This window comes from Carassius carassius, chromosome 22 (genome assembly GCF_963082965.1).
Source record: "Carassius carassius chromosome 22, fCarCar2.1, whole genome shotgun sequence".
In the NCBI taxonomy this organism is placed as follows: Eukaryota; Metazoa; Chordata; class Actinopteri; order Cypriniformes; family Cyprinidae; genus Carassius; species Carassius carassius.
Window position 1 is genome coordinate 32,030,401 of NC_081776.1, and position 27,798 is coordinate 32,058,198.

General features: G+C 42.7%; 32 non-coding genes across 32 annotated transcripts; all 32 read left to right on the forward strand.

Annotated features, from left to right (window-relative positions):
• Positions 1-5,822: 5,822 nt before the first annotated feature.
• Positions 5,823-5,891, forward strand: trnav-uac (transfer RNA valine (anticodon UAC)). Its single transcript has one exon. It is a non-coding gene; the product is annotated as a tRNA-Val (tRNA).
• Positions 5,892-6,692: 801 nt separating this feature from the next.
• On the forward strand, positions 6,693-6,765 carry trnav-uac (transfer RNA valine (anticodon UAC)). Its single transcript has one exon. It is a non-coding gene; the product is annotated as a tRNA-Val (tRNA).
• A 1,105-nt stretch (positions 6,766-7,870) lies between these two features.
• Positions 7,871-7,943, forward strand: trnav-uac (transfer RNA valine (anticodon UAC)). The gene has a single exon. It is a non-coding gene; the product is annotated as a tRNA-Val (tRNA).
• A 447-nt stretch (positions 7,944-8,390) lies between these two features.
• Positions 8,391-8,463, forward strand: trnav-cac (transfer RNA valine (anticodon CAC)). Its single transcript has one exon. It is a non-coding gene; the product is annotated as a tRNA-Val (tRNA).
• A 603-nt stretch (positions 8,464-9,066) lies between these two features.
• trnav-uac (transfer RNA valine (anticodon UAC)) lies at positions 9,067-9,139 on the forward strand. Its single transcript has one exon. It is a non-coding gene; the product is annotated as a tRNA-Val (tRNA).
• A 1,113-nt stretch (positions 9,140-10,252) lies between these two features.
• Positions 10,253-10,325, forward strand: trnav-uac (transfer RNA valine (anticodon UAC)). The gene has a single exon. It is a non-coding gene; the product is annotated as a tRNA-Val (tRNA).
• Positions 10,326-10,561: 236 nt separating this feature from the next.
• trnav-aac (transfer RNA valine (anticodon AAC)) lies at positions 10,562-10,634 on the forward strand. Its single transcript has one exon. It is a non-coding gene; the product is annotated as a tRNA-Val (tRNA).
• Positions 10,635-10,772: 138 nt separating this feature from the next.
• trnav-cac (transfer RNA valine (anticodon CAC)) lies at positions 10,773-10,845 on the forward strand. Its single transcript has one exon. It is a non-coding gene; the product is annotated as a tRNA-Val (tRNA).
• Positions 10,846-11,448: 603 nt separating this feature from the next.
• On the forward strand, positions 11,449-11,521 carry trnav-uac (transfer RNA valine (anticodon UAC)). Its single transcript has one exon. It is a non-coding gene; the product is annotated as a tRNA-Val (tRNA).
• Positions 11,522-11,964: 443 nt separating this feature from the next.
• trnav-cac (transfer RNA valine (anticodon CAC)) lies at positions 11,965-12,037 on the forward strand. The gene has a single exon. It is a non-coding gene; the product is annotated as a tRNA-Val (tRNA).
• A 603-nt stretch (positions 12,038-12,640) lies between these two features.
• On the forward strand, positions 12,641-12,713 carry trnav-uac (transfer RNA valine (anticodon UAC)). The gene has a single exon. It is a non-coding gene; the product is annotated as a tRNA-Val (tRNA).
• Positions 12,714-13,148: 435 nt separating this feature from the next.
• Positions 13,149-13,221, forward strand: trnav-cac (transfer RNA valine (anticodon CAC)). Its single transcript has one exon. It is a non-coding gene; the product is annotated as a tRNA-Val (tRNA).
• Positions 13,222-13,825: 604 nt separating this feature from the next.
• trnav-uac (transfer RNA valine (anticodon UAC)) lies at positions 13,826-13,898 on the forward strand. The gene has a single exon. It is a non-coding gene; the product is annotated as a tRNA-Val (tRNA).
• Positions 13,899-14,134: 236 nt separating this feature from the next.
• On the forward strand, positions 14,135-14,207 carry trnav-aac (transfer RNA valine (anticodon AAC)). Its single transcript has one exon. It is a non-coding gene; the product is annotated as a tRNA-Val (tRNA).
• A 126-nt stretch (positions 14,208-14,333) lies between these two features.
• Positions 14,334-14,406, forward strand: trnav-cac (transfer RNA valine (anticodon CAC)). Its single transcript has one exon. It is a non-coding gene; the product is annotated as a tRNA-Val (tRNA).
• A 604-nt stretch (positions 14,407-15,010) lies between these two features.
• trnav-uac (transfer RNA valine (anticodon UAC)) lies at positions 15,011-15,083 on the forward strand. Its single transcript has one exon. It is a non-coding gene; the product is annotated as a tRNA-Val (tRNA).
• A 236-nt stretch (positions 15,084-15,319) lies between these two features.
• Positions 15,320-15,392, forward strand: trnav-aac (transfer RNA valine (anticodon AAC)). Its single transcript has one exon. It is a non-coding gene; the product is annotated as a tRNA-Val (tRNA).
• Positions 15,393-15,518: 126 nt separating this feature from the next.
• trnav-cac (transfer RNA valine (anticodon CAC)) lies at positions 15,519-15,591 on the forward strand. The gene has a single exon. It is a non-coding gene; the product is annotated as a tRNA-Val (tRNA).
• A 912-nt stretch (positions 15,592-16,503) lies between these two features.
• On the forward strand, positions 16,504-16,576 carry trnav-aac (transfer RNA valine (anticodon AAC)). The gene has a single exon. It is a non-coding gene; the product is annotated as a tRNA-Val (tRNA).
• A 126-nt stretch (positions 16,577-16,702) lies between these two features.
• Positions 16,703-16,775, forward strand: trnav-cac (transfer RNA valine (anticodon CAC)). The gene has a single exon. It is a non-coding gene; the product is annotated as a tRNA-Val (tRNA).
• A 236-nt stretch (positions 16,776-17,011) lies between these two features.
• On the forward strand, positions 17,012-17,084 carry trnav-aac (transfer RNA valine (anticodon AAC)). Its single transcript has one exon. It is a non-coding gene; the product is annotated as a tRNA-Val (tRNA).
• Positions 17,085-18,019: 935 nt separating this feature from the next.
• Positions 18,020-18,092, forward strand: trnav-cac (transfer RNA valine (anticodon CAC)). Its single transcript has one exon. It is a non-coding gene; the product is annotated as a tRNA-Val (tRNA).
• Positions 18,093-19,209: 1,117 nt separating this feature from the next.
• trnav-cac (transfer RNA valine (anticodon CAC)) lies at positions 19,210-19,282 on the forward strand. Its single transcript has one exon. It is a non-coding gene; the product is annotated as a tRNA-Val (tRNA).
• Positions 19,283-19,886: 604 nt separating this feature from the next.
• Positions 19,887-19,959, forward strand: trnav-uac (transfer RNA valine (anticodon UAC)). The gene has a single exon. It is a non-coding gene; the product is annotated as a tRNA-Val (tRNA).
• Positions 19,960-20,394: 435 nt separating this feature from the next.
• trnav-cac (transfer RNA valine (anticodon CAC)) lies at positions 20,395-20,467 on the forward strand. Its single transcript has one exon. It is a non-coding gene; the product is annotated as a tRNA-Val (tRNA).
• Positions 20,468-21,889: 1,422 nt separating this feature from the next.
• On the forward strand, positions 21,890-21,962 carry trnav-aac (transfer RNA valine (anticodon AAC)). The gene has a single exon. It is a non-coding gene; the product is annotated as a tRNA-Val (tRNA).
• Positions 21,963-23,266: 1,304 nt separating this feature from the next.
• Positions 23,267-23,339, forward strand: trnav-cac (transfer RNA valine (anticodon CAC)). The gene has a single exon. It is a non-coding gene; the product is annotated as a tRNA-Val (tRNA).
• Positions 23,340-23,944: 605 nt separating this feature from the next.
• Positions 23,945-24,017, forward strand: trnav-uac (transfer RNA valine (anticodon UAC)). Its single transcript has one exon. It is a non-coding gene; the product is annotated as a tRNA-Val (tRNA).
• Positions 24,018-24,452: 435 nt separating this feature from the next.
• On the forward strand, positions 24,453-24,525 carry trnav-cac (transfer RNA valine (anticodon CAC)). The gene has a single exon. It is a non-coding gene; the product is annotated as a tRNA-Val (tRNA).
• A 912-nt stretch (positions 24,526-25,437) lies between these two features.
• trnav-aac (transfer RNA valine (anticodon AAC)) lies at positions 25,438-25,510 on the forward strand. The gene has a single exon. It is a non-coding gene; the product is annotated as a tRNA-Val (tRNA).
• Positions 25,511-25,636: 126 nt separating this feature from the next.
• On the forward strand, positions 25,637-25,709 carry trnav-cac (transfer RNA valine (anticodon CAC)). The gene has a single exon. It is a non-coding gene; the product is annotated as a tRNA-Val (tRNA).
• Positions 25,710-26,313: 604 nt separating this feature from the next.
• On the forward strand, positions 26,314-26,386 carry trnav-uac (transfer RNA valine (anticodon UAC)). The gene has a single exon. It is a non-coding gene; the product is annotated as a tRNA-Val (tRNA).
• Positions 26,387-27,798: the final 1,412 nt, after the last annotated feature.

Sequence of the window (27,798 nt, forward strand, 5' to 3'; positions counted from 1 at the left end):
GGGGCCAGTTCTCCTCTGACCAGACGAAACCAGTAGTTCAATTCCAGGCTGCAGCAAAGTCAGATTGTGCAGAAGAATCATCTGTTTCCTGTGGTCTTGTCCTGGTGCTCCTCTGAGACAAGGTCTTTACAGGGGATCTGTATCTGGGGCTCTAGTTGTCCTGGTCTCCGCTGTCTTTCAGGGATGTAGAGGTCCTTTCTAGGTGCTGATCCAGCATCTGGTCTGGATACGTACTGGATCCGGGTGACTGCAGTGACCCTCTGATCTGGACACAGACTGGATCTGGTGGCCACGGTGACCTCGGAACAAGAGAGAAACAGACAAATATTAGCGTAGATGCCATTCTTCTAATGATGTAGCAAGTACATAGGTTGTTATGGGAAGTGTTTCCGGTTCCGGTTTACCTAATTAATGCAGCCTAAAAATCCTTTAACGGATTTGGATAATAAAAGCATATTAGTATGTTATGTGTATGCCAGGTTAAAGAGATGGGTCTTTAATCTAGATTTAAACTGCAAGAGTGTGTCTGCCTCCCGAACAATGTTAGGTAGGTTATTCCAGAGTTTGGGCGCCAAATAGGAAAAGGATCTGCCGCCTGCAGTTGATTTTGATATTCTAGGTATTATCAAATTGCCTGAGTTTTGAGAACGTAGCGGACGTAGAGGATTATAATGTAAAAGGAGCTCATTCAAATACTGAGGTGCTAAACCATTCAGGGCTTTATAAGTAATAAGCAATATTTTAAAATCTATGCGATGCTTGATAGGGAGCCAGTGCAGTGTTGACAGGACCGGGCTAATATGGTCATACTTCCTGGTTCTAGTAAGAACTCTTGCTGCTGCATTTTGGACTAGCTGTAGTTTGTTTACTAAGCGTGCAGAACAACCACCCAATAAAGCATTACAATAATCTAACCTTGAGGTCATAAATGCATGGATTAACATTTCTGCATTTGACATTGAGAGCATAGGCCGTAATTTAGATATATTTTTGAGATGGAAAAATGCAGTTTTACAAATGCTAGAAACGTGGCTTTCTAAGGAAAGATTGCGATCAAGTAGCACACCTAGGTTCCTAACTGATGACGAAGAATTGACAGAGCAACCATCAAGTCTTAGACAATGTTCTAGGTTATTACAAGCAGAGTTTTTAGGTCCTATAATTAACACCTCTGTTTTTTCAGAATTTAGCAGTAAGAAATTACTCGTCATCCAGTTTTTTATATCGACTATGCAATCCATTAGTTTTTCAAATTGGTGTGTTTCACCGGGCTGCGAAGAAATATAGAGCTGAGTATCATCAGCATAACAGTGAAAGCTAACACCATGTTTCCTGATGATATCTCCCAAGGGTAACATATAAAGCGTGAAGAGTAGCGGCCCTAGTACTGAGCCTTGAGGTACTCCATACTGCACTTGTGATCGATAGGATACATCTTCATTCACTGCTACGAACTGATGGCGGTCATATAAGTACGATTTAAACCATGCTAATGCACTTCCACTGATGCCAACAAAGTATTCAAGTCTATGCAAAAGAATGTTGTGGTCAATTGTGTCAAACGCAGCACTAAGATCCAATAAAACTAATAGAGAGATACACCCACGATCAGATGATAAGAGCAGATCATTTGTAACTCTAAGAAGAGCAGTCTCAGTACTATGATACGGTCTAAATCCTGACTGGAAATCCTCACATATACCATTTTTCTCTAAGAAGGAATATAATTGTGTGGATACCACCTTTTCTAGTATCTTGGACAGAAAAGGGAGATTCGAGATTGGTCTATAATTAACTAGTTCTTTGGGGTCAAGTTGTGGTTTTTTGATGAGAGGCTTAATAACAGCCAGTTTGAAGGTTTTGGGGACATGTCCTAATGACAATGAGGAATTAATAATAGTCAGAAGAGGATCTATGACTTCTGGAAGCACCTCTTTCAGGAGCTTAGATGGTATAGGGTCTAACATACATGTTGTTGGTTTAGATGATTTAACAAGTTTATACAATTCTTCCTCTCCTATGGTAGAGAATGAGTGGAACTGTTCCTCAGGGGGTCTATAGTGCACTGTCTGATGTGATACTGTAGCTGACGGCTGAATGGTTGCAATTTTATCTCTAATAGTATCGATTTTAGAAGTAAAGTAGTTCATAAACTCATTACTGCTGTGGTGTTGGGAAATGTCAACACTTGTTGAGGCTTTATTTTTCGTTAATTTAGCCACTGTATTGAATAAATACCTGGGGTTATGTTTGTTTTCTTCTAAAAGAGAAGAAAAGTAATCGGATCTAGCAGTTTTTAATGCTTTTCTGTAGGATATGTTACTTTCCCGCCAAGCAATACGAAATACCTCTAGTTTTGTTTTCCTCCAGCTGCGCTCCATTTTTCGGGCTGCTCTCTTTAGGGTGCGAGTATGCTCATTATACCATGGTGTCAAACTGTTTTCCTTAACCTTCCTTAAGCGTAAAGGAGCAACTTTATTTAAAGTGCTAGAAAAGAGAGAGTCCATAGTTTCTGTTACATCATCAAGTTGTTCTGAGGTTTTGGATATGCTAAGGAATTTGGATACATCAGGGAGATAACTTAAAAAGCAGTCTTTTGTGTTAGAAATGATGGTTCTTCCATACTTGTAACAAGAAGTAGAATTTACAATTTTGGCTATATGAATTTTGCAAAGAACTAAATAATGATCTGAGATATCATCACTTGGCTGAATAATTTCAACACCATCAACATCAATTCCATGTGACAGTATTAAATCTAGAGTATGATTTCGACAATGAGTAGGTCCTGAAACGTGTTGTCTAACACCAATAGAGTTCAGAATGTCTATAAATGCTGATCCCAATGCATCGTTTTCATTATCAACATGGATATTAAAATCACCAACTATTAAAACTTTATCTGCAGCCAGAACTAACTCAGATGTAAAATCACCAAACTCTTTAATAAAGTCTGTATGGTGCCCTGGTGGCCTGTATACAGTAGCCAGTACAAACATAACAGGGGATTTATCATTAACATTTGTTTCTTTGGATAATGTTATATGAAGTACCATTACTTCAAACGAGTTATACTTGTAGCCTGCCCTCTGAGAAATCCTGAAAACGTTGTTATAAATTGAAGCAACACCTCCACCTTTGCCTTTTAGACGTGGCTCATGTTTATAACAGTAATCTTGGGGGGTGGACTCATTTAAAATAATGTAATCATCAGGTTTTAGCCAGGTTTCTGTCAAACAGAGTACATCTATATTATGATCAGTGATCATATTATTTACAAAAAGTGTTTTCGTAGAAAGGGATCTGATATTCAATAAGCCAAGCTTTATCATTTGTTTATCCATATTGCTTCTGTTTTTTATTTGTTGAACCTCAATTAAATTGTTAATCTTAACCTGGTTTGGACGTTTTTTGTTTTTTCTAGTTCGGGGAACAGACACAGTCTCTATAGTGTGATATCTAGGTGAAAAAGTCTCTATGTGCTGAGAATTAACTGACCTCTGTGACGGGAGGCAGCTAGCAGACGGTCGGTTTAGCCAGTCTGTCTGCTTCCTGACCTGGGCCCCAGTTAGTCAAGTATAAACACTAAGACTATTTGCCATATTTCTAGAGAGAAGAGTGGCGCCACCCCAGGAGGGATGAAGACCATCTCTTTTAAACAGGTCAGGTCTGCCCCAAAAGCTCGTCCAATTGTCTATGAAACCTATGTTATTCTGTGGGCACCACTTAGACATCCAGCCATTGAGTGATGACAATCTGCTATGCATCTCATCACCACGGTAAGCAGGGAGGGGACCAGAGCATATTACAGTGTCTGACATCGTGCTTGCAAGTTCACACACCTCTTTAATGTTATTTTTAGTGATCTCCGACTGGCGAAGTCGAACATCATTAGCGCCGGCATGAATAACAATCTTACTGTATTTACGTTTAGCATTAGCCAGCACTTTTAAATTTGCCAAGATGTCAGGCGCTCTGGCTCCCGGTAAACATTTGACTATGGTGGCTGGTGTCTCTATATTCACGTTCCGTACAATAGAATCACCAATAACTAGAGCACTTTCATCAGGTTTCTCAGTGGGTGCATCACTGAGTGGGGAGAACCTGTTTAATGTTTTGATCGGAACAGAAGAGCGGTGTTTTGACCCACGACTACGCTGCCTCACTGTCACCCAGTTGCCCTGCTGCTGGGGCTCTGTTTCCGGAACCGAACAATGTACAGGAATCCCTGAGCTAGACGCATCCAAAGCCGTATCTAGAGCCCTAACATTTTTACTATCCTCAATTAAAGTTTGGATGCGTGTCTCTAATTCTGAAATCTTCTCTGTCAGCCTAACTATTTCCCTGCATTTATCACATGTGAATCCCTCATCAGCGACAGAGATAGATAAACTGTACATGTGGCAAGAGGTGCAAGAAACAATGATAGGAGAAGCCATTACTCACCGTGCTTGATGAAAATTCTTACTGCGGTTGTTTGATGAACTTGTGAAAAACTGGAGCGAGGGAGAGGAGAAAAGAAAACAGCGATAGGTTCGAATGAAGACGCTAATGACAAGCTAACGAATGCTAACGCTTTGCAGGTGTACTGCACTCACGGAAATAAAATAAAAGTGAACGATCAAAGTTAATCTGATAAGATTGATCGATAATATCAGAAATATGGTGTGAATTAAGTTATATTTTACCACTTTAAAAAACAGAGAGTGATAGTAAGATAAAGATTCTAGAGAAAAAAATAAAATAAAAACAGCTACACAGAGCTACAAAATGTTACACAAGGCCAACAGGAAGTAGAGAAAACACTGTCCAACAGCGACACCCGCAGGCAAGAGGATGTCCCTACGTCACGAAGGCCTTTCTTTACACAGGTGTGAAGACAATTATTAAGCCACACTAGGCAGCAGTAACTGCCACACCGACAGACTCTGTACTTTAAACCAGGCAGTTTCAATGAACAGATGGATGGTGCACTCAAAGACAAAATATTTCGTATAACGTTAAAAACAATTAAATTAAATAACTTAATAAAGAGCAAAAAAGTAATGGTCACAGAGCAATCCTTCAGACAACTGGAAAAATGCTTGGTTTGCCACTCAAAAAAAAGCTATTTGCAGACTGAAGAGCACAACGCAATCTGTAATTTTATTCGTGCTCCAAGAAGCGTGCGATGAAAAGGTCAGATCCAACCTTCACTGCAGGTTTCCGTAGTGTAGAGGTTATCACATTCGACTTACATGCGAAAGGTCCCCAGCTCGAAACAGGTGGGGGCTTTTTTTCTTTCTGTGGTGAAATGGCTGGTTGGTAGGCAGGTGGTCCAAGCTGCAAACGCCTTAATTCCGAGGTAAGTTAAGGGAAATTATTTGGAAACTCGGCGTAGACTGCCACGCCGAATGAACTCTGTCCTGTTGTGTGTGGGATTTACACAGATTGCCTATTTGCCTATTTGAGAACTAGTGTGGAAGTGGGGAGTTTCTGTAAAAAAAAAAGTGTGAAGTGACATTCAGCCAAGTATGGTGACCCATACTCAGAATTTGTGCTCTGCATTTAACCCATCCAAAATGCACACACACAGAGCAGTGAACACACACACACTGTGAGCACACACCCGGAGCAGTGGGCAGCCATTTATGCTGCGGCACCCAGGGAGCAGTTGGGGGTTCGATGCCTTGCTCAAGGGCACCTAAGTCGTGATATTGAGGGTGGAGAGAGAACTGTACATGCACTCCCCCCACCCACAATTCCTGCCGGCCCGGGACTCGAACTCACAGCCTTTCGATTGGGAGTCCGACTCTCTAACCATTAGACCACGACTTCCCCATGTGTAGTGTAGTGGTCATCACGTTCGCCTTACACGCGAAAGGTCCTTGGTTCGAAACCGAGCAGAAACAGCTGCTTCCTTTTGATGAAAAGTATGAACCCTTTTTAGCCGACTGTGGGCTTTAGAAGACATTACCTTTATGCACATTTTACAGAGCCTTCAATTAAAAATGTTGGACTGTTTGAGGGAGGTAGGTTTCCGTAGTGTAGTGGTTATCACGGTCGCCTCACACGCGATAGGTCCCCAGTTCGAAACAGGGCGGGAACAGTGAATCTCTTTTTCACAATGGTTTAATTGGCATTCTGTTGAGGAGGAACTCAACGCTACCAAAGCTTTGCGGCCAAGAGGCATGAATATAGTCAGCAAAGGTGTAGTTGATACAGAAATGAAAGAGCAGTCACTCTTTGACCTAAACCTAACCCACACTCGTGCCATTTCAAGCCTGCGTGGCTTTCTTCTGAGAAACACGAAAGAAGATATTTGTCAGAGTGGCCCTCTGTTAGGCAGCAGCTCTACGTCACGAAGGCCTTTCTTTACACAGGTGTGAAGACAATTATTAAGCCACACTAGGCAGCAGTAACTGCCACAACGACAGACTCTGTACTTTAAACCAGGCAGTTTCAATGAACAGATGGATGGTGCACTCAAAGACAAAATATTTCGTATAATGTTAAAAACAATTAAATTAAATAACCTAAAAAAGAGCAAAAAAGTAATGGTCACAGAGCAATCCTTCAAACAACTGGAAAAATGCTTGGTTTGCCACTCAAAAAAAAGCTATTTGCAGACTGAAGAGCACAACGCAATCTGTAATTTTTTTCGTGCTCCAAGAAGCGTGCGATGAAAATGTCAGATACAACCTTGACTGCAGGTTTCCGTAGTGTAGAGGTTATCACATTTGCCTTACACGCGAAAGGTCCCCAGCTCGAAACTGGGCGGAAACAGGTGGGGGCTTTTTTTCTTTCTGTGGTGAAATGGCTGTCTGGTAGGCAGGTGGTCCAAGCTGCAAACGCCTTAATTCCGAGGTAAGTTAAGGGAAATTATTTGGAAACTCGGCGTAGACTGCCACGCCGAATGAACTCTGTCCTGTTGTGTGTGGGATTTACACAGATTGCCTATTTGCTTTTGGGCACATCATTGTATAGATTATGGCGAAAGAGAACTAGTGTGGAAGTGGTAAGTTTCTGTAGTGTAGTGGTCATCACGGGAAAGGTCCTCGGTTCAAAACCGAGCAGAAACAGCTGCTTCCTTTTGATGAAAAGTATGAACCCTTTTTAGCCGACTGTGGGCTTTAGAAGACATTACCTTTATGCACATTTTACAGAGACTTCAATTAAAAATGTTGGACTGTTTGAGGGAGGTAGGTAGGTAGGCTTCCGTAGTGTAGTGGTTATCACGTTCGCCTCACAAGCAAAAGGTCCCCAGTTTGAAACTGGACGGGAACACTGAATCTCTTTTTCACAATGGTTCAATTGGCATTCTTTTGAGGAGGAACTCAACGCTACCGAAGCTTTGCGGCCAAGAGGCATGAATATAGTCAGCAAAGGTGTAGTTGATGCAGAAATGAAAGAGCAGTCACTGTTTGACCTAAACCTAACCCACACTCGTGCCATTTCAAGCCTGCGTGGCTTTCTTCTGAGGAACACGAACGAAGATATTTGTCAGAGTGGCCCTCTGTTAGGCAGCAGCTTTACGTCACGAAGGCCTTTCTTTACACAGGTGTGAAGACAATTATTAAGCCACACTAGGCAGCAGTAACTGCCACACCGACAGACTCTGTACTTTAAACCAGGCAGTTTCAATGAACAGATGGATGGTGCACTCAAAGACAAAATATTTCGTATAATGTTAAAAACAATTAAATTAAATAACCTAAAAAAGAGCAAAAAAGTAATGGTCACAGAGCAATCCGTCAAACAACTGGAAAAATGCTTGGTTTGCCACTCAAAAAAAAGCTATTTGCAGACTGAAGAGCACAACGCAATCTGTAATTTTATTCGTGCTCCAAGAAGCGTGCGATGAAAAGGTCAGATACAACCTTGACTGCAGGTTTCCGTAGTGTAGAGGTTATCACATTCGCCTTACACGCGAAAGGTCCCCAGCTCGAAACTGGGCGGAAACAGGTGGGGGCTTTTTTTCTTTCTGTGGTGAAATGGCTGTCTGGTAGGCAGGTGGTCCAAGCTGCAAACGCCTTAATTCCGAGGTAAGTTAAGGGAAATTATTTGGAAACTCGGCGTAGACTGCCACGCCGAATGAACTCTGTCCTGTTGTGTGTGGGATTTACACAGATTGCCTATTTGCTTTTGGGCACATCATTGTATAGATTATGGCGAAAGAGAACTAGTGTGGAAGTGGGGAGTTTCTGTAGTGTAGTGGTCATCACGTTCGCCTAACACGCGAAAGGTCCTCATTTCGAAACCAAACAGAAACAGCTGCTTCCTTTTGATGAAAAGTATGAACCCTTTTTAGCCGACTGTGGGCTTTAGAAGACATTACCTTTATGCACATTTTACAGAGACTTCAATTAAAAATGTTGGACTGTTTTAGAGGTAGGTAGGTAGGTAGGTAGGTTTCTGTAGTGTAGTGGTTATCACGTTCGCCTCACACGCGAAAGGTCCCCAGTTCGAAACTGGGCGGGAACAGTGAATCTCTTTTTCACAATGGTTCAATTGGCATTCTGTTGAGGAGGAACTCAATGCTACCGAAGCTTTGCGGCCAAGAGGCATGAATATAGTCAGCAAAGGTGTAGTTGATGCAGAAATGAAAGAGCAGTCACTGTTTGACCTAAACCTAACCCACACTCGTGCCATTTCAAGCCTGCGTGGCTTTCTTCTGAGGAACACGAAAGAAGATATTTGTCAGAGTGGCCCTCTGTTAGGCAGCAGCTCTACGTCACGAAGGCCTTTCTTTACACAGGTGTGAAGACAATTATTAAGCCACACTAGGCAGCAGTAACTGCCACACCGACAGACTCTGTACTTTAAACCAGGCAGTTTCAATGAACAGATGGATGGTGCACTCAAAGACAAAATATTTCGTATAACGTTAAAAACAATTAAATTAAATAACCTAAAAAAGAGCAAAAAAGTAATGGTCACAGAGCAATCCTTCAAACAACTGGAAAATGCTTGGTTTGCCACTCAAAAAAAAGCTATTTGCAGACTGAAGAGCACAACGCAATCTGTAATTTTATTCGTGCTCCAAGAAGCGTGCGATGAAAAGGTCAGATACAACCTTGACTGCAGGTTTCCGTAGTGTAGAGGTTATCACATTCGCCTTACACGCGAAAGGTCCCCAGCTTGAAACTGGGCGGAAACAGGTGGGGGCTTTTTTTCTTTCTGTGGTGAAATGGCTGTCTGGTAGGCAGGTGGTCCAAGCTGCAAACGCCTTAATTCCGAGGTAAGTTAAGGGAAATTATTTGGAAACTCGGCGTAGACTGCCACGCCGAATGAACTCTGTCCTGTTGTGTGTGGGATTTACACAGATTGCCTATTTGCTTTTGGGCACATCATTGTATAGATTATGGCGAAAGAGAACTAGTGTGGAAGTGGGGAGTTTCTGTAGTGTAGTGGTCATCACGTTCGCCTAACACGGGAAAGGTCCTTGGTTCAAAACCGAGCAGAATCAGCTGCTTCCTTTTGATGAAAAGTATGAACCCTTTTTAGCCGACTGTGGGCTTTAGAAGACATTACCTTTATGCACATTTTACAGAGCCTTCAATTAAAAATGTTGGACTGTTTGAGGGATGTAGGTAGGCTTCCGTAGTGTAGTGTTATCACGTTCGCCTCACAAGCAAAAGATCCCCAATTTGAAACTGGGCGGGAACAGTGAATCTCTTTTTCACAATGGTTCAATTGGCATTCTTTTGAGGAGGAACTCAACGCTACCGAAGCTTTGCGGCCAAGAGGCATGAATATAGTTAGCAAAGGTGTAGTTGATGCAGAAATGAAAGAGCAGTCACTGTTTGACCTAAACCTAACCCACACTCGTGCCATTTTAAGCCTGCGTGGCTTTCTTCTGAGGAACACGAACGAAGAAATTTGTCAGAGTGGCCCTCTGTTAGGCAGCAGCTCTACGTCACGAAGGCCTTTCTTTACACAGGTGTGAAGACAATTATTAAGCCACACTAGGCAGCAGTAACTGCCACACCGACAGACTCTGTACTTTAAACCAGGCAGTTTCAATGAACAGATGGATGGTGCACTCAAAGACAAAATATTTCGTATAATGTTAAAAACAATTAAATTAAATAACCTAAAAAAGAGCAAAAAAGTAATGGTCACAGAGCAATCCTTCAGACAACTGGAAAAATGCTTGGTTTGCCACTCAAAAAAAAGCTATTTGCAGACTGAAGAGCACAACGCAATCTGTAATTTTATTCGTGCTCCAAGAAGCGTGCGATGAAAAGGTCAGATACAACCTTGACTGCAGGTTTCCGTAGTGTAGAGGTTATCACATTCGCCTTACACGCGAAAGGTCCCCAGCTCGAAACTGGGCGGAAACAGGTGGGGGCTTTTTTTCTTTCTGTGGTGAAATGGCTGTCTGGTAGGCAGGTGGTCCAAGCTGCAAACGCCTTAATTCCGAGGTAAGTTAAGGGAAATTATTTGGAAACTCGGCGTAGACTGCCACGCCGAATGAACTCTGTCCTGTTGTGTGTGGGATTTACACAGATTGCCTATTTGCTTTTGGGCACATCATTGTATAGATTATGGCGAAAGAGAACTAGTGTGGAAGTGGGGAGTTTCTGTAGTGTAGTGGTCATCACGTTCGCCTAACACGCGAAAGGTCCTCGTTTCGAAACCGAGCAGAAACAGCTGCTTCCTTTTGATGAAAAGTATGAACCCTTTTTAGCCGACTGTGGGCTTTAGAAGACATTACCTTTATGCACATTTTACAGAGACTTCAATTAAAAATGTTGGACTGTTTTAGAGGTAGGTAGGTAGGTAGGTAGGTTTCTGTAGTGTAGTGGTTATCACGTTTGCCTCACACGCGAAAGGTCCCCAGTTCGAAACTGGGCGGGAACAGTGAATCTCTTTTTCACAATGGTTCAATTGGCATTCTGTTGAGGAGGAACTCAATGCTACCGAAGCTTTGCGGCCAAGAGGCATGAATATAGTCAGCAAAGGTGTAGTTGATGCAGAAATGAAAGAGCAGTCACTGTTTGACCTAAACCTAACCCACACTCGTGCCATTTCAAGCCTGCGTGGCTTTCTTCTGAGGAACACGAAAGAAGATATTTGTCAGAGTGGCCCTCTGTTAGGCAGCAGCTCTACGTCACGAAGGCCTTTCTTTACACAGGTGTGAAGACAATTATTAAGCCACACTAGGCAGCAGTAACTGCCACACCGACAGACTCTGTACTTTAAACCAGGCAGTTTCAATGAACATATGGATGGTGCACTCAAAGACAAAATATTTCGTATAATGTTAAAAACAACTAAATTAAATAACCTAAAAAAGAGCAAAAAAGTAATGGTCACAGAGCAATCCTTCAAACAACTGGAAAATGCTTGGTTTGCCACTCAAAAAAAAGCTATTTGCAGACTGAAGAGCACAACGCAATCTGTAATTTTATTCGTGCTCCAAGAAGCGTGCGATGAAAAGGTCAGATACAACCTTGACTGCAGGTTTCCGTAGTGTAGAGGTTATCACATTCGCCTTACACGCGAAAGGTCCCCAGCTTGAAACTGGGCGGAAACAGGTGGGGGCTTTTTTTCTTTCTGTGGTGAAATGGCTGTCTGGTAGGCAGGTGGTCCAAGCTGCAAACGCCTTAATTCCGAGGTAAGTTAAGGGAAATTATTTGGAAACTCGGCGTAGACTGCCACGCCGAATGAACTCTGTCCTGTTGTGTGTGGGATTTACACAGATTGCCTATTTGCTTTTGGGCACATCATTGTATAGATTATGGCGAAAGAGAACTAGTGTGGAAGTGGGGAGTTTCTGTAGTGTAGTGGTCATCACGTTCGCCTAACACGGGAAAGGTCCTTGGTTCAAAACCGAGCAGAATCAGCTGCTTCCTTTTGATGAAAAGTATGAACCCTTTTTAGCCGACTGTGGGCTTTAGAAGACATTACCTTTATGCACATTTTACAGAGACTTCAATTAAAAATGTTGGACTGTTTTAGAGGTAGGTAGGTAGGTAGGTTTCCGTAGTGTAGTGGTTATCACGTTCGCCTCACACGCGAAAGGTCCCCAGTTCGAAACTGGGCGGGAACAGTGAATCTCTTTTTCACAATGGTTCAATTGGCATTCTGTTGAGGAGGAACTCAATGCTACCGAAGCTTTGCGGCCAAGAGGCATGAATATAGTCAGCAAAGGTGTAGTTGATGCAGAAATGAAAGAGCAGTCACTGTTTGACCTAAACCTAACCCACACTCGTGCCATTTCAAGCCTGCGTGGCTTTCTTCTGAGGAACACGAAAGAAGATATTTGTCAGAGTGGCCCTCTGTTAGGCAGCAGCTCTACGTCACGAAGGCCTTTCTTTACACAGGTGTGAAGACAATTATTAAGCCACACTAGGCAGCAGTAACTGCCACACCGACAGACTCTGTACTTTAAACCAGGCAGTTTCAATGAACAGATGGATGGTGCACTCAAAGACAAAATATTTCGTATAACGTTAAAAACAATTAAATTAAATAACCTAAAAAAGAGCAAAAAAGTAATGGTCACAGAGCAATCCTTCAAACAACTGGAAAATGCTTGGTTTGCCACTCAAAAAAAAGCTATTTGCAGACTGAAGAGCACAACGCAATCTGTAATTTTATTCGTGCTCCAAGAAGCGTGCGATGAAAAGGTCAGATACAACCTTGACTGCAGGTTTCCGTAGTGTAGAGGTTATCACATTCGCCTTACACGCGAAAGGTCCCCAGCTTGAAACTGGGCGGAAACAGGTGGGGGCTTTTTTTCTTTCTGTGGTGAAATGGCTGTCTGGTAGGCAGGTGGTCCAAGCTGCAAACGCCTTAATTCCGAGGTAAGTTAAGGGAAATTATTTGGAAACTCGGCGTAGACTGCCACGCCGAATGAACTCTGTCCTGTTGTGTGTGGGATTTACACAGATTGCCTATTTGCTTTTGGGCACATCATTGTATAGATTATGGCGAAAGAGAACTAGTGTGGAAGTGGGGAGTTTCTGTAGTGTAGTGGTCATCACGTTCGCCTAACACGGGAAAGGTCCTTGGTTCAAAACCGAGCAGAATCAGCTGCTTCCTTTTGATGAAAAGTATGAACCCTTTTTAGCCGACTGTGGGCTTTAGAAGACATTACCTTTATGCACATTTTACAGAGACTTCAATTAAAAATGTTGGACTGTTTTAGGGGTAGGTAGGTTTCCGTAGTGTAGTGGTTATCACGTTCGCCTCACACGCGAAAGGTCCCCAGTTCGAAACTGGGCGGGAACAGTAAATCTCTTTTTCACAATGGTTCAATTGGGATTCTGTTGAGGAGGAACCCAATGCTACCGAAGCTTTGCGGCCAAGAGGCATGAATATAGTCAGCAAAGGTGTAGTTGATGCAGAAATGAAAGAGCAGTCACTGTTTGACCTAAACCTAACCCACACTCGTGCCATTTCAAGCCTGCGTGGCTTTCTTCTGAGGAACACGAAAGAAGATATTTGTCAGAGTGGCCCTCTGTTAGGCAGCAGCTCTACGTCACGAAGGCCTTTCTTTACACAGGTGTGAAGACAATTATTAAGCCACACTAGGCAGCAGTAACTGCCACACCGACAGACTCTGTACTTTAAACCAGGCAGTTTCAATGAACAGATGGATGGTGCACTCAAAGACAAAATATTTCGTATAATGTTAAAAACAATTAAATTAAATAACCTAAAAAAGAGCAAAAAAGTAATGGTCACAGAGCAATCCTTCAAACAACTGGAAAAATGCTTGGTTTGCCACTCAAAAAAAAGCTATTTGCAGACTGAAGAGCACAACGCAATCTGTAATTTTATTCGTGCTCCAAGAAGCGTGCGATGAAAATGTCAGATACAACCTTGACTGCAGGTTTCCGTAGTGTAGAGGTTATCACATTCGCCTTACACGCGAAAGGTCCCCAGCTCGAAACTGGGCGGAAACAGGTGGGGGCTTTTTTTCTTTCTGTGGTGAAATGGCTGTCTGGTAGGCAGGTGGTCCAAGCTGCAAACGCCTTAATTCCGAGGTAAGTTAAGGGAAATTATTTGGAAACTCGGCGTAGACTGCCACGCCGAATGAACTCTGTCCTGTTGTGTGTGGGATTTACACAGATTGCCTATTTGCTTTTGGGCACATCATTGTATAGATTATGGCGAAAGAGAACTAGTGTGGAAGTGGGGAGTTTCTGTAGTGTAGTGGTCATCACGTTCGCCTAACACGGGAAAGGTCCTTGGTTCAAAACCGAGCAGAAACAGCTGCTTCCTTTTGATGAAAAGTATGAACCCTTTTTAGCCGACTGTGGGCTTTAGAAGACATTACCTTTATGCACATTTTACAGAGACTTCAATTAAAAATGTTGGACTGTTTTAGCGGTAGGTAGGTTTCCGTAGTGTAGTGGTTATCACATTCGCCTCACACGCGAAAGGTCCCCAGTTCGAAACTGGGCGGGAACAGTGAATCTCTTTTTCACAATGGTTCAATTGGCATTCTGTTGAGGAGGAACTCAATGCTACCGAAGCTTTGCGGCCAAGAGGCATGAATATAGTCAGCAAAGGTGTAGTTGATGCAGAAATGAAAGAGCAGTCACTGTTTGATCTAAACCTAACCCACACTCGTGCCATTTCAAGCCTGCGTGGCTTTCTTCTGAGGAACACGAAAGAAGATATTTGTCAGAGTGGCCCTCTGTTAGGCAGCAGCTCTACGTCACGAAGGCCTTTCTTTACACAGGTGTGAAGACAATTATTAAGCCACACTAGGCAGCAGTAACTGCCACACCGACAGACTCTGTACTTTAAACCAGGCAGTTTCAATGAACAGATGGATGGTGCACTCAAAGACAAAATATTTCGTATAATGTTAAAAACAATTAAATTAAATAACCTAAAAAAGAGCAAAAAAGTAATGGTCACAGAGCAATCCTTTAAACAACTGGAAAAATGCTTGGTTTGCCACTCAAAAAAAAGCTATTTGCAGACTGAAGAGCACAACGCAATCTGTAATTTTATTCGTGCTCCAAGAAGCGTGCGATGAAAATGTCAGATACAACCTTGACTGCAGGTTTCCGTAGTGTAGAGGTTATCACATTCGCCTTACACGCGAAAGGTCCCCAGCTCGAAACTGGGCGGAAACAGGTGGGGGCTTTTTTTTTTTCTGTGGTGAAATGGCTGTCTGGTAGGCAGGTGGTCCAAGCTGCAAACGCCTTAATTCCGAGGTAAGTTAAGGGAAATTATTTGGAAACTCGGCGTAGACTGCCACGCCGAATGAACTCTGTCCTGTTGTGTGTGGGATTTACACAGATTGCCTATTTGCTTTTGGGCACATCATTGTATAGATTATGGCGAAAGAGAACTAGTGTGGAAGTGGGGAGTTTCTGTAGTGTAGTGGTCATCACGTTCGCCTAACACGGGAAAGGTCCTTGGTTCAAAACCGAGCAGAAACAGCTGCTTCCTTTTGATGAAAAGTATGAACCCTTTTTAGCCGACTGTGGGCTTTAGAAGACATTACCTTTATGCACATTTTACAGAGACTTCAATTAAAAATGTTGGACTGTTTTAGCGGTAGGTAGGTTTCCGTAGTGTAGTGGTTATCACGTTCGCCTCACACGCGAAAGGTCCCCAGTTCGAAACTGGGCGGGAACAGTGAATCTCTTTTTCACAATGGTTCAATTGGCATTCTGTTGAGGAGGAACTCAATGCTACCGAAGCTTTGCGGCCAAGAGGCATGAATATAGTCAGCAAAGGTGTAGTTGATGCAGAAATGAAAGAGCAGTCACTGTTTGACCTAAACCTAACCCACACTCGTGCCATTTCAAGCCTGCGTGGCTTTCTTCTGAGGAACACGAAAGAAGATATTTGTCAGAGTAGCCCTCTGTTAGGCAGCAGCTCTACGTCACGAAGGCCTTTCTTTACACAGGTGTGAAGACAATTATTAAGCCACACTAGGCAGCAGTAACTGCCACACCGACAGACTCTGTACTTTAAACCAGGCAGTTTCAATGAACAGATGGATGGTGCACTCAAAGACAAAATATTTCGTATAATGTTAAAAACAATTAAATTAAATAACCTAAAAAAGAGCAAAAAAGTAATGGTCACAGAGCAATCCTTCAAACAACTGGAAAATGCTTGGTTTGCCACTCAAAAAAAAGCTATTTGCAGACTGAAGAGCACAACGCAATCTGTAATTTTATTCGTGCTCCAAGAAGCGTGCGATGAAAAGGTCAGATACAACCTTGACTGCAGGTTTCCGTAGTGTAGAAGTTATCACCTTCGCTTTACACGCGAAAGGTCCCCAGCTCGAAACTGGGCGGAAACAGGTGGGGGCTTTTTTTCTTTCTGTGGTGAAATGGCTGTCTGGTAGGCAGGTGGTCCAAGCTGCAAACGCCTTAATTCCGAGGTAAGTTAAGGGAAATTATTTGGAAACTCGGCGTAGACTGCCACGCCGAATGAACTCTGTCCTGTTGTGTGTGGGATTTACGCAGATTGCCTATTTGCGTTTGGGCACATCATTGTATAGATTATGGCGAAAGAGAACTACTGTGGAAGTAGGGAGTTTCTGTAGTATAGTGGTCATCACGTTCGCCTAACACGCGAAAAGTCCTCGGTTCGAAACCGAGCAGAAACAGCTGTTTCCTTTTGATGAAAAGTATGAACCCTTTTTAGCCGACTGTGGGCTTTAGAAGACATTACCTTTATGCACATTTTACAGAGACTTCAATTAAAAATGTTGGACTGTTTTAGCGGTAGGTAGGTTTCCGTAGTGTAGTGGTTATCACGTTCGCCTCACACGCGAAAGGTCCCCAGTTCGAAACTGGGCGGAAAAAGGTGGGGGCTTTTGTTCTTTCTTTGGTGAAATGGCTGTCTGGTAGGCAGGTGGTCCAAGCTGCAAACCCCTTAATTCCGAGGTAAGTTAAGGGAAATTATTTGGAAACTCGGCATAGACTGCCACGCCGAAAGAACTCTGTCCTGTTGTGTGTGGGATTTACGCAGATTGCCTATTTGCGTTTGGGCACATCATTGTATAGATTATGGCGAAAGAGAACTAGTGTGGAAGTGGGGAGTTTCTGTAGTGTAGTGGTCATCACGTTCGCCTAACACGCGAAAGGTCCTCGGTTCGAAACCGAGCAGAAACAGCCGCTTCCTTTTGATGAAAAGTATGAACCCTTTTTAGCCGACTGTGGCCCTCTGTTAGGCAGCAGCTCTACGTCACGAAGGCCTTTCTTTACACAGGTGTGAAGACAATTATTAAGCCACACTAGGCAGCAGTAACTGCCACACCGACAGACTCTGTACTTTAAACCAGGCAGTTTCAATGAACAGATGGATGGTGCACTCAAAGACAAAATATTTCGTATAATGTTAAAAACAATTAAATTAAATAACCTAAAAAAGAGCAAAAAAGTAATGGTCACAGAGCAATCGTTCAAACAACTGGAAAAATGCTTGGTTTGCCACTCAAAAAAAAGCTATTTGCAGACTGAAGAGCACAACGCAATCTGTAATTTTATTCGTGCTCCAAGAAGCGTGCGATGAAAAGGTCAGATACAACCTTGACTGCAGGTTTCCGTAGTGTAGAAGTTATCACCTTCGCCTTACACGCGAAAGGTCCCCAGCACGAAACTGGGCGGAAACAGGTGGGGGCTTTTTTTCTTTCTGTGGTGAAATGGCTGTCTGGTAGGCAGGTGGTCCAAGCTGCAAACGCCTTAATTCCGAGGTAAGTTAAGGGAAATTATTTGGAAACTCGGCGTAGACTGCCACGCCGAATGAACTCTGTCCTGTTGTGTGTGGGATTTACGCAGATTGCCTATTTGCGTTTGGGCACATCATTGTATAGATTATGGCGAAAGAGAACTACTGTGGAAGTAGGGAGTTTCTGTAGTATAGTGGTCATCACGTTCGCCTAACACGCGAAAAGTCCTCGGTTCGAAACCTAGCAGAAACAGCTGCTTCCTTTTGATGAAAAGTATGAACCCTTTTTAGCCGACTGTGGGCTTTAGAAGACATTACCTTTATGCACATTTTACAGAGACTTCAATTAAAAATGTTGGACTGTTTTAGCGGTAGGTAGGTTTCCGTTGTGTAGTGGTTATCACGTTCGCCTCACACGCGAAAGGTCCCCAGTTCGAAACTGGGCGGGAACAGTCAATCTCTTTTTCACAATGGTTCAATTGGCATTCTGTTGAGGAGGAACTCAACGCTACCGAAGCTTTGCGGCCAAGAGGCATGAATATAGTCAGCAAAGGTGTAGTTGATGCAGAAATGAAAGAGCAGTCACTGTTTGACCTAAACCTAACCCACACTCGTGCCATTTCAAGCCTGCGTGGCTTTCTTCTGAGGAACACGAAAGAAGATATTTGTCAGAGTGGCCCTCTGTTAGGCAGCAGCTCTACGTCACGAAGGCCTTTCTTTACACAGGTGTGAAGACAATTATTAAGCCACACTAGGCAGCAGTAACTGCCACACCGACAGACTCTGTACTTTAAACCAGGCAGTTTCAATGAACAGATGGATGGTGCACTCAAAGACAAAATATTTCGTATAATGTTAAAAACAATTAAATTAAATAACCTAAAAAAGAGCAAAAAAGTAATGGTCACAGAGCAATCCTTCAAACAACTGGAAAAATGCTTGGTTTGCCACTCAAAAAAAAGCTATTTGCAGACTGAAGAGCACAACGCAATCTGTAATTTTATTCGTGCTCCAAGAAGCGTGCGATGAAAAGGTCAGATACAACCTTGACTGCAGGTTTCCGTAGTGTAGAAGTTATCACCTTCGCTTTACACGCGAAAGGTCCCCAGCTCGAAACTGGGCGGAAACAGGAGGGGGCTTTTGTTCTTTCTGTGGTGAAATGGCTGTCTGGTAGGCAGGTGGTCCAAGCTGCAAACGCCTTAATTCCGAGGTAAGTTAAGGGAAATTATTTGGAAACTCGGCGTAGACTGCCACGCTGAATGAACTCTGTCCTGTTGTGTGTGGGATTTACGCAGATTGCCTATTTGCGTTTGGGCACATCATTGTATAGATTATGGCGAAAGAGAACTAGTGTGGAAGTAGGGAGTTTCTGTAGTGTAGTGGTCATCAAGTTCGCCTAACACGCGAAAGGTCCTCGGTTAGAAACCGAGCAGAAACAGCTGCTTCCTTTTGATGAAAAGTATGAACCCTTTTTAGCCGACTGTGGGCTTTAGAAGACATTACCTTTATGCACATTTTACAGAGCCTTCAATTAAAAATGTTGGACTGTTTGAAGAGGTAGGTAGGTAGGTTTCCGTAGTGTAGTGGTTATCACGTTCGCCTCACACGCGAAGGGTCCCCAGTTCGAAACTGGGCGGGAACAGTGAATCTCTTTTTCACAATGGTTCAATTGGCATTCTGTTGAGGAGGAACTCAACGCTACCGAAGCTTTGCGGCCAAGAGGCATGAATATAGTCAGCAAAGGTGTAGTTGATGCAGAAATGAAAGAGCAGTCACTGTTTGACCTAAACCTAACCCACACTCGTGCCATTTCAAGCCTGCATGGCTTTCTTCTGAGGAACACGAAAGAAGATATTTGTCAGAGTGGCCCTCTGTTAGGCAGCAGCTCTACGTCACGAAGGCCTTTCTTTACACAGGTGTGAAGACAATTATTAAGCCACACTAGGCAGCAGTAACTGCCACACCGACAGACTCTGTACTTTAAACCAGGCAGTTTCAATGAACAGATGGATGGTGCACTCAAAGACAAAATATTTCGTATAATGTTAAAAACAATTAAATTAAATAACCTAAAAAAGAGCAAAAAAGTAATGGTCACAGAGCAATCCTTCAAACAACTGGAAAAATGCTTGGTTTGCCACTCAAAAAAAAGCTATTTGCAGACTGAAGAGCACAACGCAATCTGTAATTTTATTCGTGCTCCAAGAAGCGTGCAATGAAAATGTCAGATACAACCTTGACTGCAGGTTTCCGTAGTGTAGAGGTTATCACATTCGCCTTACACGTGAAAGGTCCCCAGCTCGAAACTGGGCGGAAACAGGTGGGGGCTTTTTTTCTTTCTGTGGTGAAATGGCTGTCTGGTAGGCAGGTGGTCCAAGCTGCAAACGCCTTAATTCCGAGGTAAGTTAAGGGAAATTATTTGGAAACTCGGCGTAGACTGCCACGCCGAATGAACTCTGTCCTGTTGTGTGTGGGATTTACACAGATTGCCTATTTGCTTTTGGGCACATCATTGTATAGATTATGGCGAAAGAGAACTAGTGTGGAAGTGGGGAGTTTCTGTAGTGTAGTGGTCATCACGTTCGCCTAACACGGGAAAGGTCCTTGGTTCAAAACCGAGCAGAATCACCTGCTTCCTTTTGATGAAAAGTATGAACCCTTTTTAGCCGACTGTGGGCTTTAGAAGACATTACCTTTATGCACATTTTACAGAGACTTCAATTAAAAATGTTGGACTGTTTTAGCGGTAGGTAGGTTTCCGTAGTGTAGTGGTTATCACGTTCGCCTCACACGCGAAAGGTCCCCAGTTCGAAACTGGACGGGAACAGTAAATCTCTTTTTCACAATGGTTCAATTGGCATTCTGTTGAGGAGGAACCCAATGCTACCGAAGCTTTGCGGCCAAGAGGCATGAATATAGTCAGCAAAGGTGTAGTTGATGCAGAAATGAAAGAGCAGTCACTGTTTGACCTAAACCTAACCCACACTCGTGCCATTTCAAGCCTGCGTGGCTTTCTTCTGAGGAACACGAAAGAAGATATTTGTCAGAGTGGCCCTCTGTTAGGCAGCAGCTCTACGTCACGAAGGCCTTTCTTTACACAGGTGTGAAGACAATTATTGAGCCACACTAGGCAGCAGTAACTGCCACACCGACAGACTCTGTACTTTAAACCAGGCAGTTTTAATGAACAGATGGATGGTGCACTCAAAGACAAAATATTTCGTATAATGTTAAAAACAATTAAATTAAATAACCTAAAAAAAGAGCAAAAAAGTAATGGTCACAGAGCAATCCTTCAAACAACTGGAAAAATGCTTGGTTTGCCACTCAAAAAAAAGTTATTTGCAGACTGAAGAGCACAACGCAATCTGTAATTTTATTCGTGCTCCAAGAAGCGTGCGATGAAAAGGTCAGATACAACCTTGACTGCAGGTTTCCGTAGTGTAGAGGTTATCACATTCGCCTTACACGCGAAAGGTCCCCAGCTCGAAACAGGGCGGAAACAGGTGGGGGCTTTTTTTCTTTCTGTGGTGAAATGGCTGTCTGGTAGGCAGGTGGTCCAAGCTGCAAACGCCTTAATTCCGAGGTAAGTTAAGGGAAATTATTTGGAAACTCGGCGTAGACTGCCACGCCGAATGAACTCTGTCCTGTTGTGTGTGGGATTTACACAGATTGCCTATTTGCTTTTGGGCACATCATTGTATAGATTATGGCGAAAGAGAACTAATGTGGAAGTGGGGAGTTTCTGTAGTGTAGTGGTCATCACGTTCGCCTAACACGGGAAAGGTCCTTGGTTCAAAACCGAGCAGAATCAGCTGCTTCCTTTTGATGAAAAGTATGAACCCTTTTTAGCCGACTGTGGGCTTTAGAAGACATTACCTTTATGCACATTTTACAGAGACTTCAATTAAAAATGTTGGACTGTTTTAGCGGTAGGTAGGTTTCCGTAGTGTAGTGGTTATCACGTTCGCCTCACACGCGAAAGCTCCCCAGTTCGAAACTGGGCGGAAAAAGGTGGGGGCTTTTGTTCTTTCTTTGGTGAAATGGCTGTCTGGTAGGCAGGTGGTCCAAGCTGCAAACCCCTTAATTCCGAGGTAAGTTAAGGGAAATTATTTGGAAACTCGGCATAGACTGCCACGCCGAAAGAACTCTGTCCTGTTGTGTGTGGGATTTACGCAGATTGCCTATTTGCGTTTGGGCACATCATTGTATAGATTATGGCGAAAGAGAACTAGTGTGGAAGTGGGGAGTTTCTGTAGTGTAGTGGTCATCACGTTCGCCTAACACGCGAAAGGTCCTCGGTTCGAAACCGAGCAGAAACAGCCGCTTCCTTTTGATTAAAAGTATGAACCCTTTTTAGCCGACTGTGGGCTTTAGAAGACATTACCTTTATGCACATTTTACAGAGCCTTCAATTAAAAATGTTGGACTGTTTGAGGGAGGTAGGTTTCCGTAGTGTAGTGGTTATCACATTCGCCTCACACGCGAAAGGTCCCCAGTTCGAAACAGGGTGGGAACAGTGAATCTCTTTTTCACAATGGTTCAATTGGCATTCTGTTGAGGAGGAACTCAACGCTACCGAAGCTTTGCGGCCAAGAGGCATGAATATAGTCAGCAAAGGTGTAGTTGATGCAGAAATGAAAGAGCAGTCACTGTTTGACCTAAACCTAACCCACACTCGTGCCATTTCAAGCCTGCGTGGCTTTCTTCTGAGGAACACGAAAGAAGATATTTGTCAGAGTGGCCCTCTGTTAGGCAGCAGCTCTACGTCACGAAGGCCTTTCTTTACACAGGTGTGAAGACAATTATTAAGCCACACTAGGCAGCAGTAACTGCCACACCGACAGACTCTGTACTTTAAACCAGGCAGTTTCAATGAACAGATGGATGGTGCACTCAAAGACAAAATATTTCGTATAACGTTAAAAACAATTAAATTAAATAACCTAAAAAAGTAATGGTCACAGAGCAATCCTTCAGACAACTGGAAAAATGCTTGGTTTGCCACTCTAAAAAAAGCTATTTGCAGACTGAAGAGCACAACGCAATCTGTAATTTTATTCGTGCTCCAAGAAGCGTGCGATGAAAAGGTCAGTTCCAACCTTGACTGCAGGTTTCTGTAGTTTAGAGGTTATCACATTTGCCTTACACGCGAAAGGTCCCCAGCTCGAAACTGGGCGGAAACAGGAGGGGGCTTTTGTTCTTTCTGTGGTGAAATGGCTGTCTGGTAGGCAGGTGGTCCAAGCTGCAAACGCCTTAATTCCGAGGTAAGTTAAGGGAAATTATTTGGAAACTCGGCGTAGACTGCCACGCTGAATGAACTCTGTCCTGTTGTGTGTGGGATTTACGCAGATTGCCTATTTGCGTTTGGGCACATCATTGTATAGATTATGGCGAAAGAGAACTAGTGTGGAAGTAGGGAGTTTCTGTAGTGTAGTGGTCATCAAGTTCGCCTAACACGCGAAAGGTCCTCGGTTAGAAACCGAGCAGAAACAGTTGCTTCCTTTTGATGAAAAGTATGAACCCTTTTTAGCCGACTGTGGGCTTTAGAAGACATTACCTTTATGCACATTTTACAGAGCCTTCAATTAAAAATGTTGGACTGTTTGAAGAGGTAGGTAGGTAGGTTTCCGTAGTGTAGTGGTTATCACGTTCGCCTCACACGCGAAAGGTCCCCAGTTCGAAACTGGGCGGGAACAGTGAATCTCTTTTTCACAATGGTTCAATTGGCATTCTGTTGAGGAGGAACCCAATGCTACCGAAGCTTTGCGGCCAAGAGGCATGAATATAGTCAGCAAAGGTGTAGTTGATGCAGAAATGAAAGAGCAGTCACTGTTTGACCTAAACCTAACCCACACTCGTGCCATTTCAAGCCTGCGTGGCTTTCTTCTGAGGAACACGAAAGAAGATATTTGTCAGAGTGGCCCTCTGTTAGGCAGCAGCTCTACGTCACGAAGGCCTTTCTTTACACAGGTGTGAAGACAATTATTGAGCCACACTAGGCAGCAGTAACTGCCACACCGACAGACTCTGTACTTTAAACCAGGCAGTTTCAATGAACAGATGGATGGTGCACTCAAAGACAAAATATTTCGTATAATGTTAAAAACAATTAAATTAAATAACCTAAAAAAAGAGCAAAAAAGTAATGGTCACAGAGCAATCCTTCAAACAACTGGAAAAATGCTTGGTTTGCCACTCAAAAAAAAGTTATTTGCAGACTGAAGAGCACAACGCAATCTGTAATTTTATTCGTGCTCCAAGAAGCGTGCGATGAAAAGGTCAGATACAACCTTGACTGCAGGTTTCCGTAGTGTAGAGGTTATCACATTCGCCTTACACGCGAAAGGTCCCCAGCTCGAAACTGGGCGGAAACAGGTGGGGGCTTTTTTTCTTTCTGTGGTGAAATGGCTGTCTGGTAGGCAGGTGGTCCAAGCTGCAAACGCCTTAATTCCGAGGTAAGTGAAGGGAAATTATTTGGAAACTCGGCGTAGACTGCCACGCCGAATGAACTCTGTCCTGTTGTGTGTGGGATTTACACAGATTGCCTATTTGCTTTTGGGCACATCATTGTATAGATTATGGCGAAAGAGAACTAGTGTGGAAGTGGGGAGTTTCTGTAGTGTAGTGGTCATCACGTTCGCCTAACACGGGAAAGGTCCTTGGTTCAAAACCGAGCAGAATCAGCTGCTTCCTTTTGATGAAAAGTATGAACCCTTTTTAGCCGACTGTGGGCTTTAGAAGACATTACCTTTATGCACATTTTACAGAGACTTCAATTAAAAATGTTGGACTGTTTTAGAGGTAGGTAGGTTTCCGTAGTGTAGTGGTTATCACGTTCGCCTCACACGCGAAAGGTCCCCAGTTCGAAACTGGGCGGGAACAGTGAATCTCTTTTTCACAATGGTTCAATTGGCATTCTGTTGAGGAAGAACTCAACGCTAACGAAGCTTTGCGGCCAAGAGGCATGAATATAGTCAGCAAAGGTGTAGTTGATGCAGAAATGAAAGAGCAATCACTGTTTGACCTAAACCTAACCCACACTCGTGCCATTTCAAGCCTGCGTGGCTTTCTTCTGAGGAACACGAAAGAAGATATTTGTCAGAGTGGCCCTCTGTTAGGCAGCAGCTCTACGTCACGAAGGCCTTTCTTTACACAGGTGTGAAGACAATTATTAAGCCACACTAGGCAGCAGTAACTGCCACACCGACAGACTCTGTACTTTAAACCAGGCAGTTTCAATGAACAGATGGATGGTGCACTCAAAGACAAAATATTTCGTATAACGTTAAAAACAATTAAATTAAATAACCTAAAAAAGAGCAAAAAGTAATGGTCACAGAGCAATCCTTCAAACAACTGGAAAAATGCTTGGTTTGCCACTCAAAAAAAAGCTATTTGCAGACTGAAGAGCACAACGCAATCTGTAATTTTATTCGTGCTCCAAGAAGCGTGCGATGAAAAGGTCAGATACAACCTTGACTGCAGGTTTCCGTAGTGTAGAAGTTATCACCTTCGCCTTACACGCGAAAGGTCCCCAGCTCGGAACTGGGCGGAAACAGGTGGGGGCTTTTTTTCTTTCTGTGGTGAAATGGCTGTCTGGTAGGCAGGTGGTCCAAGCTGCAAACGCCTTAATTCCGAGGTAAGTTAAGGGAAATTATTTGGAAACTCGGCGTAGACTGCCACGCCGAATGAACTCTGTCCTGTTGTGTGTGGGATTTACGCAGATTGCCTATTTGCGTTTGGGCACATCATTGTATAGATTATGGCGAAAGAGAACTACTGTGGAAGTAGGGAGTTTCTGTAGTATAGTGGTCATCACGTTCGCCTAACACGCGAAAAGTCCTCGGTTCGAAACCGAGCAGAAACAGCTGCTTCCTTTTGATGAAAAGTATGAACCCTTTTTAGCCGACTGTGGGCTTTAGAAGACATTACCTTTATGCACATTTTACAGAGACTTCAATTAAAAATGTTGGACTGTTTTAGCGGTAGGTAGGTTTCCGTTGTGTAGTGGTTATCACGTTCGCCTCACACGCGAAAGGTCCCCAGTTCGAAACTGGGCGGGAACAGTGAATCTCTTTTTCACAATGGTTCAATTGGCATTCTGTTGAGGAGGAACCCAATGCTACCGAAGCTTTGCGGCCAAGAGGCATGAATATAGTCAGCAAAGGTGTAGTTGATGCAGAAATGAAAGAGCAGTCACTGTTTGACCTAAACCTAACCCACACTCGTGCCATTTCAAGCCTGCGTGGCTTTCTTCTGAGGAACACGAACGAAGATATTTGTCAGAGTGGCCCTCTGTTAGGCAGCAGCTCTACGTCACGAAGGCCTTTCTTTACACAGGTGTGAAGACAATTATTAAGCCACACTAGGCAGCAGTAACTGCCACACCGACAGACTCTGTACTTTAAACCAGGCAGTTTCAATGAACAGATGGATGGTGCACTCAAAGACAAAATATTTCGTATAATGTTAAAAACAATTAAATTAAATAACCTAAAAAAGAGCAAAAAAGTAATGGTCACAGAGCAATCCTTCAAACAACTGGAAAAATGCTTGGTTTGCCACTCAAAAAAAAGCTATTTGCAGACTGAAGAGCACAACGCAATCTGTAATTTTATTCGTGCTCCAAGAAGCGTGCGATGAAAATGTCAGATACAACCTTGACTGCAGGTTTCCGTAGTGTAGAGGTTATCACATTCGCCTTACACGCGAAAGGTCCCCAGCTCGAAACTGGGCGGAAACAGGTGGGGGCTTTTTTTCTTTCTGTGGTGAAATGGCTGTCTGGTAGGCAGGTGGTCCAAGCTGCAAACGCCTTAATTCCGAGGTAAGTTAAGGGAAATTATTTGGAAACTCGGCGTAGACTGCCACGCCGAATGAACTCTGTCCTGTTGTGTGTGGGATTTACACAGATTGCCTATTTGCTTTTGGGCACATCATTGTATAGATTATGGCGAAAGAGAACTAGTGTGGAAGTGGGGAGTTTCTGTAGTGTAGTGGTCATCACGTTCGCCTAAGACGGGAAAGGTCCTTGGTTCAAAACCGAGCAGAATCAGCTGCTTCCTTTTGATGAAAAGTATGAACCCTTTTTAGCCGACTGTGGGCTTTAGAAGACATTACCTTTATGCACATTTTACAGAGACTTCAATTAAAAATGTTGGACTGTTTTAGCGGTAGGTAGGTTTCCGTAGTGTAGTGGTTATCACGTTCGCCTCACACGCGAAGGCCAGTCGCGGATAGGTGTAGAGCGCTAACTAGCCAATAGCAACGAAGGAAATTCCAGGGAGGCGGGACGAAAAAAATACACAGAATTAGAGGTTCGAATCCCGTCTCGGCCACAAATACCATAAAATGAGTTTGTATTCGTTTTTTCATCTAGATACACTTTAAGTACGATTAACATATAATAGATGAACTTTGTGAACAAAGATAAAAATAAATCTTGTAATAATTGTTCTTTTGTATGGTGTACAAAATGTGCAAAGATCTTAAGAAACATATACATTATAATAGGGAATAGTTATTTTTAATATAGAAAAATGTGAATAATTAAAAAGAACACTTTGATAATGTTTCAGGCCTTTATTTATAAAGATACGTCTATTTATATGTGTATAACTGTACAGAAAACCCATATATATGAAATATAACTAAAACTCACAAAAAAGTAAGTTTTTCATTTTATTTATAGTAAAGTAATATACTTATAAAAATTAAAAGAAAAAATAACAAAAATATATAATAATTAAATAAATATACATAAAATAATCATAGGTTATTAAACAACAGCAACAGATATAATAAAAATAAAGATGTGGAGAACAGAAAAAACAATACAAATATGTTTTATATTAAATAATTATGTATGTTTAATGGTAACAGTTATTAACATTCAGTGTTTACATATCTGAGCAAGTAAATAAAATGTAATATCAATTTAAAAGAAAATCAACAAAATGTATACATTTTTTAATCAATAAAACTTAACACACAGTTCAATACAGTTCAAACAAGGCCACATACTTATAGTATTTTAATTAACAAATTGAAATACATGAAAATATTTAAATGTATAGATTCAACAACAACAACAATAATAAAATCTAAAGTTGTGGAGAACACAGAAAAAAAATATATTACACTACCACTTAAATGTTT